General features: G+C 34.9%; 1 long non-coding RNA gene across 2 annotated transcripts; it reads right to left on the reverse strand.

Annotated features, from left to right (window-relative positions):
- Positions 1-823: 823 nt before the first annotated feature.
- Positions 824-13228, reverse strand: LOC126832351 (uncharacterized). 2 transcript variants are annotated; one of them, XR_007684676.2, is made up of 4 exons: positions 13118-13228; positions 11865-11953; positions 5352-5473; positions 824-5083 (listed from the first exon to the last, which is right to left on the reverse strand). It is a non-coding gene; the product is annotated as an uncharacterized LOC126832351 (long non-coding RNA). The 2 variants fall into 2 exon arrangements; XR_007684675.2 differs by lacking the exon at positions 13118-13228 and having other exon boundaries at positions 11865-12043.
- Between the last annotated feature and the right edge of the window lie 1560 nt (positions 13229-14788).

The raw sequence follows: 14788 nt of genomic DNA on the forward strand, positions 1-14788 counted from the left end.
GAATACGAGCCCTGATAAACAACAATCACAGTAGAATGTAGTAGAATGTAGTCATACGTTACTCCACTAATGGTTCTATTTAGGCCCTATCATCTTATGGGAAGGTTAAAGATATAGTTAAAAGATATAGTTACCATGACGAGAGTGCGGATCCAGAGGTGTTGAATTTCTATGTTTAAAAAGCTCAATGTGTATGTATATATACGCCAAAATGACGACAGAGACCATGCGGGAGGGGGGGATACATTGTCTCAGGAACCTTGCAAATCCCTCCTTCAGAAATTCCTGGATCTGCCCCTGGACGATAGCAACATTACAACAGATGTGTCTTGAAGAATGTAGTTGGACTTAACTATTCATCACCAACACAAACATTTCAGATCCACACGCAATCCCCAATGTTAGGTTTTTTAAATATTATTAGCTGGAGTTGGGAGTGATTGGTTGTCACGGAAATGGAATCGAGGGACTGGGAATTGGTTTCTCATGCTGGACATATATATAAAGGGTTGTGTGATTGTGATAGCTCGGTGTAGAGCGAAGCAAATGGGTGTCACCATGAGTTCGATTCCCGCTGGTGCAAGCAAATGTGTTAGACCCACGGCCCTTGCTTTCTGTAGGGGATTCTAAATGGGAACCGCAACCCCTTTGCTTGTGTCATTTTAATCTGTGACAGTATTATCATGGACCTGTAGTACCACAACAGTATAATATAAATACAGTCTCCATAACTCAAATAATCAGAACCACGATTAAAGGGGAATAACTCCATTCAAGAAGACGTAGATCTTTTAATGAAGTGGCCATAAAGAATATGCACAGGAACATCTAAACCATAGTTTAATAAACACATTATTTTTTTTTTAACAATCTTAATAAATAATAAAGCAACAAATTTCATAATAAAAACACAAATTCAACTCCATATAATATTATTTTATAGCGGTTTGACTTGACCTGGTACCCAGTTTGGCTTGGCTATTGGGTTTTATTTAGTAAAAGTAAAAAATAATTCGGTACTCAATAGATGTGAGTACACGCGTCACACAACAATAATAAGTATAATATATAAACATATCAATAAATATGAATTACACAATACCAGATAAACAGCTTGATTGATAAAAAAGAGATCTTGCAGATGGTTTGAGAGAGAGAGAGAGAGAGAGAGAGAGAGAGAGAGAGAGAGATGGGGTTTAATGTCCACTCGACACTAACATATGGTTCAATTTTATTTCAATAATTTGCTTGCGTGTAGGGGTCTTTTGCAGTGGGAGGAAACCGGAGGACCCAGAGAAAAACCCACAAGGTTGGACAGGCGACCCTACCCCTGTCACTAGAAATTGATGAGAAAAAATTGATAATAAAAGCTTTCTAGTCACCTGGTCCTTTGTTGTTATGAAATAGGTACCTTGTGACAACAATAGATACCCTGTGACAACAATAGATACCCTGTGACAACAATAGGTACCCTGTGACAACAATAGGTACCCTGTGACAACAATAGATACCCTGTGACAACAATAGATACCCTGTGACAACAATAGGGAACCGTGGTTTCATTTAAACAAGACATAAAGAACCAAATCAAAACCCGGGACCAAGCCAAACCAAGACACTTGTACAACATGCATCTTTCTAACTTCTAGTAACAGGTCATCCATGCCTATCAAGGTGCATGGGGCCCCTGACTCACTTAAGTAAATGGGTGCTCTTTTCTAGCTCCCTACCTAAAATAGATTAAGTTTATACTAAAATTGAATCATGTAATATTTTGTTATTGATTTGAATATAGATTATTTAGAAGGGTACAATCTTAAATCAATAATATATATCAAACACAAATTTCGATAAAATTAGTTTAAGTACCTTTAATGCACTAAAAGAATCAGTGATATCCAAAAAGTTCAATTTCTGAGAAAAAGTAACCTTCAATGTTTAACAGTGCCAAATTGGTCGGTCTCCAGCATCATAGTGAAACACAGTGTTGATTTAGTTTGTTGGAAAAAACACCATTTATTATCTCAACGATCTCCTAACAAATAAAGTTTTCATTTATATCTAACAGTCCCCCGCCCCAAATAAAAACGGTAGACCAGTAGAAACATTTCCAAGACGACCCTCAAAACATAAACTGGTCAACCAGTTGGCTAATCACATTTACTCTCTGGATATAAATTTACAGCAAAGTCACTTAATGGCATGAGCAAATAAACAATTTATTCAGACGAAAATACATGAAAATAATGAGATATATTTTACACATTTTTGAAAATTATTTAGTGAAAAATTCTGGCAGTAAAACATAAACCGATCAACCAGTTGGCTAATTATATTTACTCTCTCTCAAAAGGTACAGTGACAGTTTATTTAGAAACCACTAAATGAAAATCGTTATTATATAATTAGCTTATTTAGAGACAACTAAATGAAAATCGTTATTATATAATAAGCTTATTTAGAAACCACTAAATGAAAATCGTTATTATATAATAAGCTTATTTAGAGACAACTAAATGAAAATCGTTATTATATAATAAGCTTATTTAGAAACCACTAAATGAAAATCGTTATTATATAATTAGCTTATTTAGAGACCACTAAATGAAAATCGTTATTATATAATAAGTTTATTTAGAAACCACTAAATGAAAATCGTTATTATATAACAAGTTTTTGTAAAGTAGTTTTGAAATCTAGTTTACCAGGTAAAATTCCTGAAAAAAACACACAAGCAAATTTTAATAGCAAGGGAACAAAGCAAGTCTAAACTCACAAAAGGGAGAAGGTCAATAAATAGCTATTATGGTCATATGACTTTTCTGTTGATGGCATTTTGTGTAATGACAATAAAAAAGAAAATCTTATCTCTGAAACAATTTAGTGCCACAGTGGCTAAGTGAGTTAGGTGCTGGCTCACTTATTAAAGGTCCTGGCCAGTACCGAACAAGGCGATGGTTTACCCTTGTCAGTGGTGCAGGACGGAGGGTCTGGCAAGGACAAGTATCTAGTATTTCAGAGAGAAACACAAATCAAGCTTCAGTGTACATCTTTGGCATCATGTTAAAAATGCCCTTACAGTTGGAAATTGAAATAATAGTAGGCTTCCAGGGCACAATTTCTCTTATAGAATATTTCCGTCTTCATTAGCCCAGTTTATACAGAATAGTACGATGTTAAACACTAACACTTTGCATGATACGGCAAAACTCAGGCACACTTAGCATCTCCGAGAAACCCTAATTAAAATTCAACAAAAATACCACTAACACCAAAGACTAGACTTCCTTTTTTATAACTAGACTCATAGTTTCTTGAAAGATCCCCGATCAACATCCAAATTTTCGTTTCGGATAAGCTGGAGTTAAGATACAGCTGCTGTTTGTGCGTTTTCCCATGCTTTGTGTGGCTATCTGAGAATCACAGGTTGATACGGTTGAGAAGCAACATTAAGACTTCCATCATCGGATCCATTTATCTCCACCAAGTCAACCACTGAGATATTGAGAATTGCACATGGTGAAGACAGTAGGAACAGAAGCAGAACAGTCATAACATACTCAAGATACTCAAATTACAATTATTTAGCCTGGACATGGCATATAGAGGAAGACAATATAACAGTGCAATCTACATCTTTAATAAACTGACATCAGCTGACCAATTATAGATAAACTTTTACAGATATAATCTAGGTCAGTGTTCCCCAACATGGGGCCAGATCTAGGGCAGTGTTCCCCAAAATGGGGCCAGATCTAGGGCAGTGTTCCGCAACATGGGGCCAGATCTAGGGCAATATTCAACAACATGGGCCAGATCTAGGGCAGTGTTTCGCAACATGGGGAAGATCTAGGGCAGTGTTCCGCAACATGGGGAAGATTTAGGGCAATGTTCCCCAACATGGGGCCAGATTTAGGGCAATGTTCTCCAACATGGGGCTAGATAAACAATATATTCTGGTCCTCAGATACAACCACATTATTTATGGATAGCTGTCTGAACCGTTTCTATTCTTAAAGAACCAACATTTTTTGGATTACTACATGTTAACACTCATACTAAACTTAATACTGTCAGTCTACAATTGGCTCTGCTTTAGAACAGACATGAACCAAGCTAGTTGATCAACATATTAAGTCCGGCATCAACAATTTTAGTCGAAAACACTAAGTACTCTTAGGGAATATTGAGAAGAATTTATTCTACTTTAATTTAATAAAATCGTAAATGTTTATTTAGTCTTTGTGTGTATGATGGATGTAAAACGGATCAGGTCTTGTAATCATTCCTATACCGTTTAATCAGGTCTTGTTCTTTCCTAGATCTTGAGCCCTTTTCACGAAAATTTAAACTAAAACATTTTAAGAATACTGATGATTCATTGGCTGAGCACTAAAATCATACAAGATAATATTGCTCTTGGCTGATTTGGATTTTTTAATATACTGCTGAAAACTTGTTTTCCATTTATTTCTGGAGAATGCAGAACAATTGCATAAATAATTTTATCAAATATGAATAAACATTACATATCTATGTCAAAAATACAAAAGAAAGCAAGTTGAAATGACAAATAAAAAACAATAAAAATTTTAAAAAAAGTTAAAATTGTTCAGCCATTAATGCAGCGTATTTTGATTCAAACGTTGCAATTTCTGTATCTATTCCTTCCAAAAGAAGTTGAAATTGTTTCTGCGTCGTTGAGATTCTGCGATCTCGAAGCTGGACTTCAGGAGTTTCAGAGATTTCTTCAACAGTCTTATTCGGAGTGTGTTCCGTACACAACTTCATGTCATCCTTGACCTCACAATTTACTTCCTTAGGACATGATACATCTGACTCGCTACTTGCATCTGATTTTAATCCCAAGAAATCTGAGAAATCATCTTCGACGTACAGGCTACTTGTCTGATCGGTGACACGAGCGGATTCATTTACTATCAGTCTAGCTGTTTCTGTTTCTTTTAAGCGTGACAATAATTTCTGTTCGTATTCCGATAAACTCGACAACAAATCTTCTAAACCATCCTTGGTTTTTGGTTTCAGTATTTCAGGTTTCTTGTGAGCAATGGAGAGAACAGCACTGAAGAAAATAATAACACAGTATTTAAAAATCTTATAAAAGAAATAGAAAGGTATGAAACAGGATTTAATGCCTTTTCAAAACAATACTTTGGTCATGTGGTAATTATTTTCTATGGGGAGGGGGGGGATGGCTGAATGGTTAGCACGTGCACGTTGTATCATAAATTCTGTCATTGAGTCAACTGGCGTGGTTTGATTCCCTGGTTGTACGTGACAAGGAGTAGGGTCGCCTGTCCAACCTCGTGAGTTTTCTATAAATTACTTACTTTATTTGTCCTTTTAGTTTTCCCAGGCGATATAATTTATTTGCAGTGAATCTATAACTCTTGTTGAAACTCTGCTGTATGGAAATACCGTGTCCATGTTCCAGACCTTCTCTATAACCTTCCTGAAATATAACACATAAATTACAATCTGATTTAAAGATACATTCCCACTAATTTATCAGGTGGTTATTTCATCAAAAATAGTATCACAATTTTGGTATATATGGAAAGTAGAGACACCCAATCTTACTAGAAAAATACTATATTCCCTTAAAAAAACACCAATCAGGCCTGCACAGGACAAAAATATATTGGTATCTACTAACAAAAGAGAGAGAGAGAGAGAGAAATGGGGTTTAACGTCCACTCGACACAAACTAGGTCATTTCGGGACTAACACATGGTTCGATTTTATTTCAATAATTCGCTTGCGCGTAGGGGTCTTTAGCAGTGGGAGGAAACCGGAGGATCCGGAGAAAACCCACGACCCTACTCCTTGTCACGTACAACCGGGGATTCGAAACTATGCCAGTGGACTCAATGACAGACCTCATGATACAGCACCATTCAGCCATCAAACCCCCTCTAAATAACAGACTGTCAATTTAGCGGCCTACTTTCAAGAGTGACCTAATAGCGCTTCGTATGTGTTGATCAATGTTGTGAGAACATTGATAGAATTAAATGTCCAGTAGACTCTACAATTAAATGGCAGAACAAGAAGTTGGCAGATGATAATTAAAGAATTTATTTAAGCAAACTAACAACAAATGCAAGCTGATAATGGATTCCCCCCTAATCAAGTCACATGATAAACATCGATTAGAGCAGTTTTATTTGGATCAAAATGTTTTGACAGGTATTCGAAGTAAACTTTTGATAGATAAATCAGTTTGAATATCATCAAGCAGGAAGGCATCTTTAAATACAGGCCTTGTGTATAACCTTCCTTATCAATGGTGATTAATAATTAGGCAGGCTAATTATTGTCCTTTATAACAATGGTTATACTCTCTTATTTCTTTGTTCAACTTAAAAACAGTCATACTATTAATAAAGTAGTCATACTATTAATAAAGTAGTCATATTATTAATAAAGTAGTCATAGTATTAATAAAGTAGTCATAGTATTAATAAAGTAGTCATAGTATTAATAAAGTAGTCATACTATTAATAAAGTAGTCATACTATTAATAAAGTAGTCATACTATTAATAAAGTAGTCGTACTATTAATAAAGTAGTCATACTATTAATAAAGTAGTCATACTATTAGTAAAGCAGTCATACTATTAATAAAGCAGTCATACTATTAAATACTTGTACGTGATATTGATGGGGTTACCTGTATAACTAGGGCTATGAATGCAAAATTCATTATAAATGGATTTATTTACCATTATTTGATAAAGTCACGTTTACAGATTGAAGATATCTTAATTAAAAGCCAAGATATGAATATTTATGTTCGGTGAATCGTGTTATTTTTTGTCTAAGATTTTATATAGAGAAAATCTCTAGCACTCTAAAATACACTGAGGGGTCACAGGGGTCAATGACACAAAATTCTGGAATTAACAATGGATCAGAAGCATATAATAATGAATAATACCTGAACAAAACATCCGATTGTGCTGACAATTGGCACAAGATATGCCCGATCGACACTCTAATGTTTGACGGAAAAATAAACATATGTGGACCACAAGGTGATGCGAATATGCAAATTAGGTGATGTCAGCCATATTTGAATCCATGATGGCCACCATTATTTAATGTAATATGGATTTTATAAGCCTTTACATGTATAACAAAAATAATAGTAAGTGCAGGGGGACTGCACCACACAAAATTTACACAAAAACAAATACACGGACAGGACATCATACTCAGGAAAACATAAACATACAGACAATTAAAAAAAAGTGAATGGATCCGGGGGCTAGCCGTAAGCATCCACTGCGCTGTACAGTCCCGGGTCTGTAGTGACACAGACTTCACTCAAATTTGAAAACAATTAGGAATACAACCCAAAGAACCCATTGTGTAATTCCAGCATGAGTCATGATCTGCTATATGCTACACGAAATACGAATGTAAGCATATGTAGTAAAATTCAACTATACAAGTAACCACATCGGTGAAATGTATAAAAAAGTAGTCTAAACTCTTAAATTCAATATTAAAAATTCTGGAATCAAACCATACTATAAAAATAATTGTTTGAAATTAGCCATTTTGAAATCCAAGATGGTTGCCACAATATCAAGATGAAAGATCCACAAACTATTTTATCGCAAACCAAAAACAAACAAAAAACGGAGCAAATGTCATCATCCAACATATCAAACTGAAGTAAATCTAAACAGCAATTTAAAAAAAAAAAAACACTTTTGCACTTCTAAAATCATTACAGTAATAACAGACCAGAAAAATAAAACTTAAGATTAAATTAATTTTCAAAAAGCATCATATTTAAAAGTATTTTCTGGGATGGAAAAGTCATGCAATGTGGCATTAGCAATGTACAAGGAATTAAAGGGAGTTACCTTCCCTTAGACCATTTGATTAATCTGAGAAAATATTTGTAAGGTTTTGCATATTTAGTACAATACTGATCACCTTTGGTTGCTCAGTGAACATGCTAAGAAACATTATATTCATTTAAATTTTACAAATCCACTAGCAAACTAATTTTATATGTAATTATAAAGGACAATATAAAGCTGTGCTGTATAAATAGTACTGAATCAAAGCAAATGAAATGAAATGGGGTTTAACGTCCTACTGTTCTGCTCCAAACTGGGCTAATGAAGACAATGATTATTTTACATATTTGGTGTTGTTTTCTGACATAACATTCTGTTTTACATAGGTTCTTGTAGCCCTACTCTCAAACCACGTCCTTTCACAGCTCGGGCTTGGGACCGGCCTGAGCAGATTTAAACAGGACAACAGTTACACAAGAAACCAATTACAATAACACATGATATAATGAACACACACAACGAATACGATGGTAGTATTTTTTATTCCTTTCTCATTAACATGGATTTTGTCTGTCATACAATCAACAGGAAACTTAATATTTCTGAAAAAAACAAAAAAAGACCATTCAAAAGACGGTTAATTGCGATTCATTACCATTACAGTAAGACACTGGAGATTTTGAGAATTTTTCCCCGCTTAACAATACTCCCCACACATATACATGTCTGCAGCCAGATGCCTGAATTCTTTCTATTAGAGCACACAAGCTCTGAAAAATTGCACGAGTAGATGATGAAACACAGATATCATTACCACCTAAATCAGGACAACAAAACCAAAGTTTAGAAACAAGGTCCTCAGACAGGTTTGAAGCCTTCATCACTCCTTTTCCAAAAAACATAACATCACCAGGAACACATAAATTAGAAGACCAATACTCATCTGGATAATGCACTAATTCACTTGGGACTGGGTATCATTCAGATTTGATGAAAAAAGGAAAGAAACTGAGCTTACCATCTAGAATCTAATACACATAATAGAGTGCTATCCAGAAAGTGTTAAATGTCATCAAGATTCATCAAAAAACGTCCAGTTTCTGCTACTGTGTAGTTTAAGAAACATAGTTTAGTTTTGACATCGGTCGTCTAGTTTATGACCATTTAGTTTTATAAACTAGACGACCAATGTCAAAACTAAACTGTGTTTCTTAAACTACACGGTAGCGGAAACTGGACGTTTTTTGATGAATCTTGACAGAATTTAACACTTTCTGGATGGCACTCCATTAACTTTATACATGTATTAGATTCTAGATGGTAAGCTCAGTTTCTTTCCTTTTTTCATCAAATTGGAATGACTGGAACCAATTACACAAATCTTGACCATGATTAATCTGAAAAATAGGAAGTACAGATACATAATACTACTACATACAAGATGCATAACATTATTAGATATACAGGCAATTCATATTGTTACATGAGTATTACTCTAGTCAACACTGAAAATATCAAATAATGGTATAACTTGACCAGTATTTCTTAAATGTGCTGACAGAAACCAAGGACAATGAACTAAGGAAAGAAAATAAGCAAGACAGATAAACATCATCTACATAATGAAATAACAACTCAGCAACAAAAATAAGGACACCAGTTTTCTCTTGTTTTAATAGTCTTTGTTGTCATGGTGTTTCTTTTTGAGAAGGGGGGGTTGGATGGCCGAATGGTTACCACGCACACTGTATCATACGGTCTGTCATTGAGTCAACTGACTCCCCGGTTGTAAGTGACAAGGAGTAGGGTCGCCTGTCCAACCTCTGGGTTTTCTCCGAGTCCTCCGGTTTCCTCCCACTGCTAAAGACCCCTACGCGCAAGCGAATTATTGAAATAAAATTGAACCATATGTTTATTCCAAAATGACCTTGTTTGTGTCGAGTGGAGGTTAATCTCTCTCTCTCACTCTCTCTATCTCTCTCTTTGAGAAACAAATATCTGAGAAACTCCTCTTCTTGAGTTTTATAATACAAAGAATTATCAGATTTATCCACTGTGATGTTTAAATTTAAAGACAAAATTAGTTTTAAGTTAGAAATCAATTTAGTTTTTTGGAAGGATTCTTGAAATAGCTCTTTAGGACCAGAAGAGATGAAAACCGATTTATGAAATTTAATTTGGCATAAAACTGCATCACAGATAAATTTTTCTTTCTGTTTCTCATCAGTTAAGATAATCTACAGATGTTATCATCTACTTCATCAAAAGACCAAATACCTTCATACCTTGTTGGGCGTTGGATGGCCGAATGGTTAGTGCGTGCGCGCTGCATTATAAGGACTGTCATTGAGTCAAATGGCGTGGTTTCGATTCCCCGGTTGTACGTGACAAGGAGTAGGGTTGCCTGTCCAGCCTCGTGTTTTTTAAGTCCTCATTTTCTGATCTTAAATTTTTAATCAATTCCTGAGTATCATGCAACTCTACTTCCTTGTCTAAATTTTCATTTTCACTTTGCTCACATAAGAAACAATTTTGTTACCTTTTATTGTCACGTACAACCAGGGATTCGAAACCACACCAGCTGACTCAATGACAGGCCTTATGATACAGTGTGCATGTGCTAACCATTCGGCCATCCAACCCCTGATAATAAAAAGATCTAGACCTAGTAGCTAAAACAACCAGGCCTGATAGTACACAATTATTACAATGATAACCGCTGATTGAAGTACAAGACCGTACCACTCACACGTTTTGTTTTTTTTTACTGTAGACAGACATACATGTCATATACTGGATGTATAAGACTAAATCAACTTGTTTGTAACGACTCTGGCATTTCGAATGAGTCATGACTATCTATGTATGTCAAACATATCCACAGTCGTTGTATACAATACAACGCAATAGAAACCGTTCTATAAACCTGAGAAATGAATTTCCAACATTGTTTTGCGGTTCAGTTGTATTAAAATGAGTTCTGCATATTTGAAAACTTACATTTATGTTGCACAATCTTCTTCTGTATAAACGCCCTCGAAAGAAGATCTCCCGCGAAGGTAACGTGGCCCAGTCCAGTCCCCTGTATTTATGTAGAGAATCGACATGTGATTCCTTACGATCGTAGCTATTTATTTATTAATGTTTTAGGATAATTTATTTTGCAGTTTGTAGAAAACATATTCTTCTTCACTAATTCATATGCCCGTGTAAAAATTATATTTCTAAATATTATTGAAAAGCAAATTATTCCTTCAATTTGGCATATCTTGGCTTCTAATTCGGTAAGAAATCTAGCGCAAGCAGTATAATAAATTTTAGGATATCCTTTTTTTGACTGAACAGGAATTTTAGATCGGCATGAGTCCCTGTTAGCTTCTGAAAGGACTAAAAACAGCATACAAAGTTAGAAAGTTGTCAAAATCTGTCGGCCACAATCAATCATGGCGAGAAAATCTCTCGATAAGCTGTATGCCCTGTTCAACGGACAATTTCTCAGCATGTAATTAACGTATCAAAATATACATAACACCATTGAAAGGCGAATTCAATGCCGATTCGTAACATATAAATCAGTATAATTTTAAGTGCGAACATCTGTTTATAAATTTGATGCCATATGAAAATTAGCCATGATGAGGTCACAGCATATAGCCCTAGTATAACCCTTGCATGGGTTTGCTCTGGGTTCTTTAGTTTCCTCCATCTAATAAACATTCATTCATGCAAGGAAATTATTGAAATAGAGGTTGTTTACCTACAGGACGTTAAAACCCATTTCTCCACTCTTTCTCGGCCTAGTACGATGACCCGGCTACTTTTGACTTCCACTACTAACCCTAACCCTAACCCTAAGTAGCCGGGTCAACGTACTGCGTCTCTTTTTCTTCTTATAACCATAAGAAGAGAAAGAGACGCAGTACGTTGATACCCAGTATAAGAGAAAGAGACGCAGTACGTTGATCCGTACAGTATAAATAATACTGTTAGTGTTACGGTATAGATTTCTTTCTTAGTCGCACATACCTTTTCTAATTTTTCTTTTACTTTTGAATATTCTTTTTCAATCACCACCTTTTCATCTTCTTCCTCATCGAAGACATCGCCTGTTTTATCTGCCATTTATAATTAGGTAGTATTTAATATAACCACAATAAAGACATGCAAACTATTTTGAAACAGCATGACAAGACCACCATTTTGTTCTTCTTACTGTCACATGACACATCACGTGATGTCAAGATACTAAATCCAGACTGCTATTGCTGAGATGGAAAATGCAGTTGATTTCAAGAAAAAAAAACAAATGAAATCCGGGCAGGTATAAAAGAGTGCCGATCGATTTATCACACTTGTACTGGTTGTTTTTCCAATCACCGGCTACATATTTTTTTTTGCGTTTCATAGATTTACCCAAAACAACCTGTATTTCGAATAAAACAACAGTTTTCTTTATTTTTATATCAATATATAGATAAATGATTAATATTCCCTAAAAATTTTTTTAACAGTTCTGAAAAAAAAAGGAAATAAATTGCAGTTTGAAGCAAGAAAGACCCCCCCCCCCCCGCCCAAATCGAATTAGCCCCCCCCCCCCCAAGCCCAATATTTTTGCCAACAAAAATGATTTCTTGTTAGGAGCCTTCTTAGCCAGCCACATCCTCAGCTGCTCCAAAAAATTCCGCAGCCCCACCAAATTTTAAGAGCTGGCTACGGGCCCGAGTAAGCGTTGAGTTGTATTTACATATTGTAAAATAACTGTTATTAAAACACTAGATTTTTATGTTTTCTTTATAAATATCTATAGGTGATTAATATTTCCTAAATTTATTCCCTTTTTTTTGTTTTTATTTTTTTTTATGTTTAGGGAATATTAATCATCTATACATATAAAAGGAAAGAAAAAACAATAAAAATGTGTTGTTTTATTCAAAATACAGATTGTTTAGGGTAAATCTATGGGCCCCCTTTTTTGTACATTTAATACCAAATTTTTTTTTTTTCATCAACACCCTTTAGTTAAAATTATCTATCCAAAAATAAAACCAAACATAAACAAGATAACTATCTATGAGCTCGTAAATATTCACTCCACTCTGGCATCAGGCGAGTTGTTAGTATCGATATAGATTGCAACTTCTTTTTTTTTCTGTAAATTAAGTTATAAAATCATTTTTTAAATTGTTAAGGAAAATTGTATATTTCCTATTTAGTGTAAATAAGGAGTAGTATAGACCTTGTGTAATCAGTGATACACATACACCACCTGTAATACATACCTTCTGTAATCAGTGTTGCATATCATCTGTAATCAGTGACACACATCACCTGTAATCGGTCTGATTGTCCGTAATCAGTGATGCATATCATCTTTAATCAGTGATGCATGCCACCTGTAATCAGTGATGCATATAATCTGTAATCAGTGATGCATATCATCTGTAATCAGTGATGCACACATTGTGTAATCAGTGACCCACAATCTGTGGTGATCAGTGGCACACACTCTGTAATCAATGTAGTCAGTGATAAACACCATCTGTAGTCAGTGATACACACCATCTGTAGTCAGTGATACATACCATCTGTAGTCAGTGATACACAATATCTGTAATCAGTGATACACTACATATGTAATCAGTGATTCACACCAACTATTATCTGTAGACTGTATGTAAGGAGACATGAACACTATTGAACTGATTAAAGATAATTTTGTTATCTATTCATAACTTTATGGATTTACTACTTCTTGGTTTATTACTTGCAACGTTTCAAAACTCTTTGTTATTTATGTAGATCCGCAATAATGAAATAGGATACAAATCATACCAAATTGATCTATATCCAGTTCTCTGAAAGTCTTGTAGTCAGGTAAAACAGGTAATAATGATGATTGATTATATTAAACATAATCTCAGATTAACTACTATTGACAACAGGTTGATTGGTTTTCTCAGACAACTTTATCTTTTATTGGTTTTGATTGACAACTCTTGAACACATGTGATTTTTATGAGAAATGTTTTAGGGGTTTTTTTTGCTGTGATTTATGCAAAAACTACCTTAAAATTTTGATAATGAGTTGGCGTCCTTGCTATAATAGTTTAAACATAGATAATGAAAAATACATATATATATATATATTGAATATTTGATTCAAATTACTTTATTCTGGGCAAAGTTATCACTGTTTGAAGATGTAGCTAGATCGTATATTATCGTAGACAACAAGTAGTTGATTGTTTTAGACGATAGCACAGGCTAGAGTCAAGTGAATATTATTAAGCAGATGAGATCTCTCGCTTAGGTTTATGATAATATGGGGGGGTGGATGGCTGAATGGTTAGCACGTGCACGTTGTATCATATGGTCTGTCATTGAGTCAACTGGCGTGGTTTCGACTCCCCAGTTGTATGTGATAAAGAGTAGAGTTGCTTGTCCAACCTCGTGGGTTTTCTCCGGCCCTCCGGTTTCCTCCCACTGCTAAAGACCCCTACGCGCAAGCGAATTATGGAAATAAAATTGAACCATATGTTAGTCCCGAAATGACATAGTTCGTGTCGAGTGGACATTAAACCCCATCTCTCTTTTTCTCTCTCTCTCGTATGATAATATTGTGAATGGGGGTTATGTTTTTAAATAAAGAAATAAACAAGCTAAGAAATGTTGACAAATATTTCGATTGGATGAGTGTAAGTAATTACCGGTAATTGTTTAGATGATAGCATGTGTGAAAGTTGAGTGAATATTATTTAGCAGATGATGTCACTCGCACATCATCGTGGAGCAAAAGTTACTGACAAAGTTGTTTTGGGATGTCACTTTTTTTTTTACCTTCATTCATAATTCGAAGCGGAGTATAAAATGAAGGTCAGACTTCTGCTGATAGGAGTATCCACTTATACCTCGAAAAATACTGTAAACTTTAGAGGTATATTACAGGTGTG

The sequence above is a fragment of the Patella vulgata genome, chromosome 9 (genome assembly GCF_932274485.2).
Source record: "Patella vulgata chromosome 9, xgPatVulg1.2, whole genome shotgun sequence".
Taxonomy (NCBI): Eukaryota; Metazoa; Mollusca; class Gastropoda; family Patellidae; genus Patella; species Patella vulgata.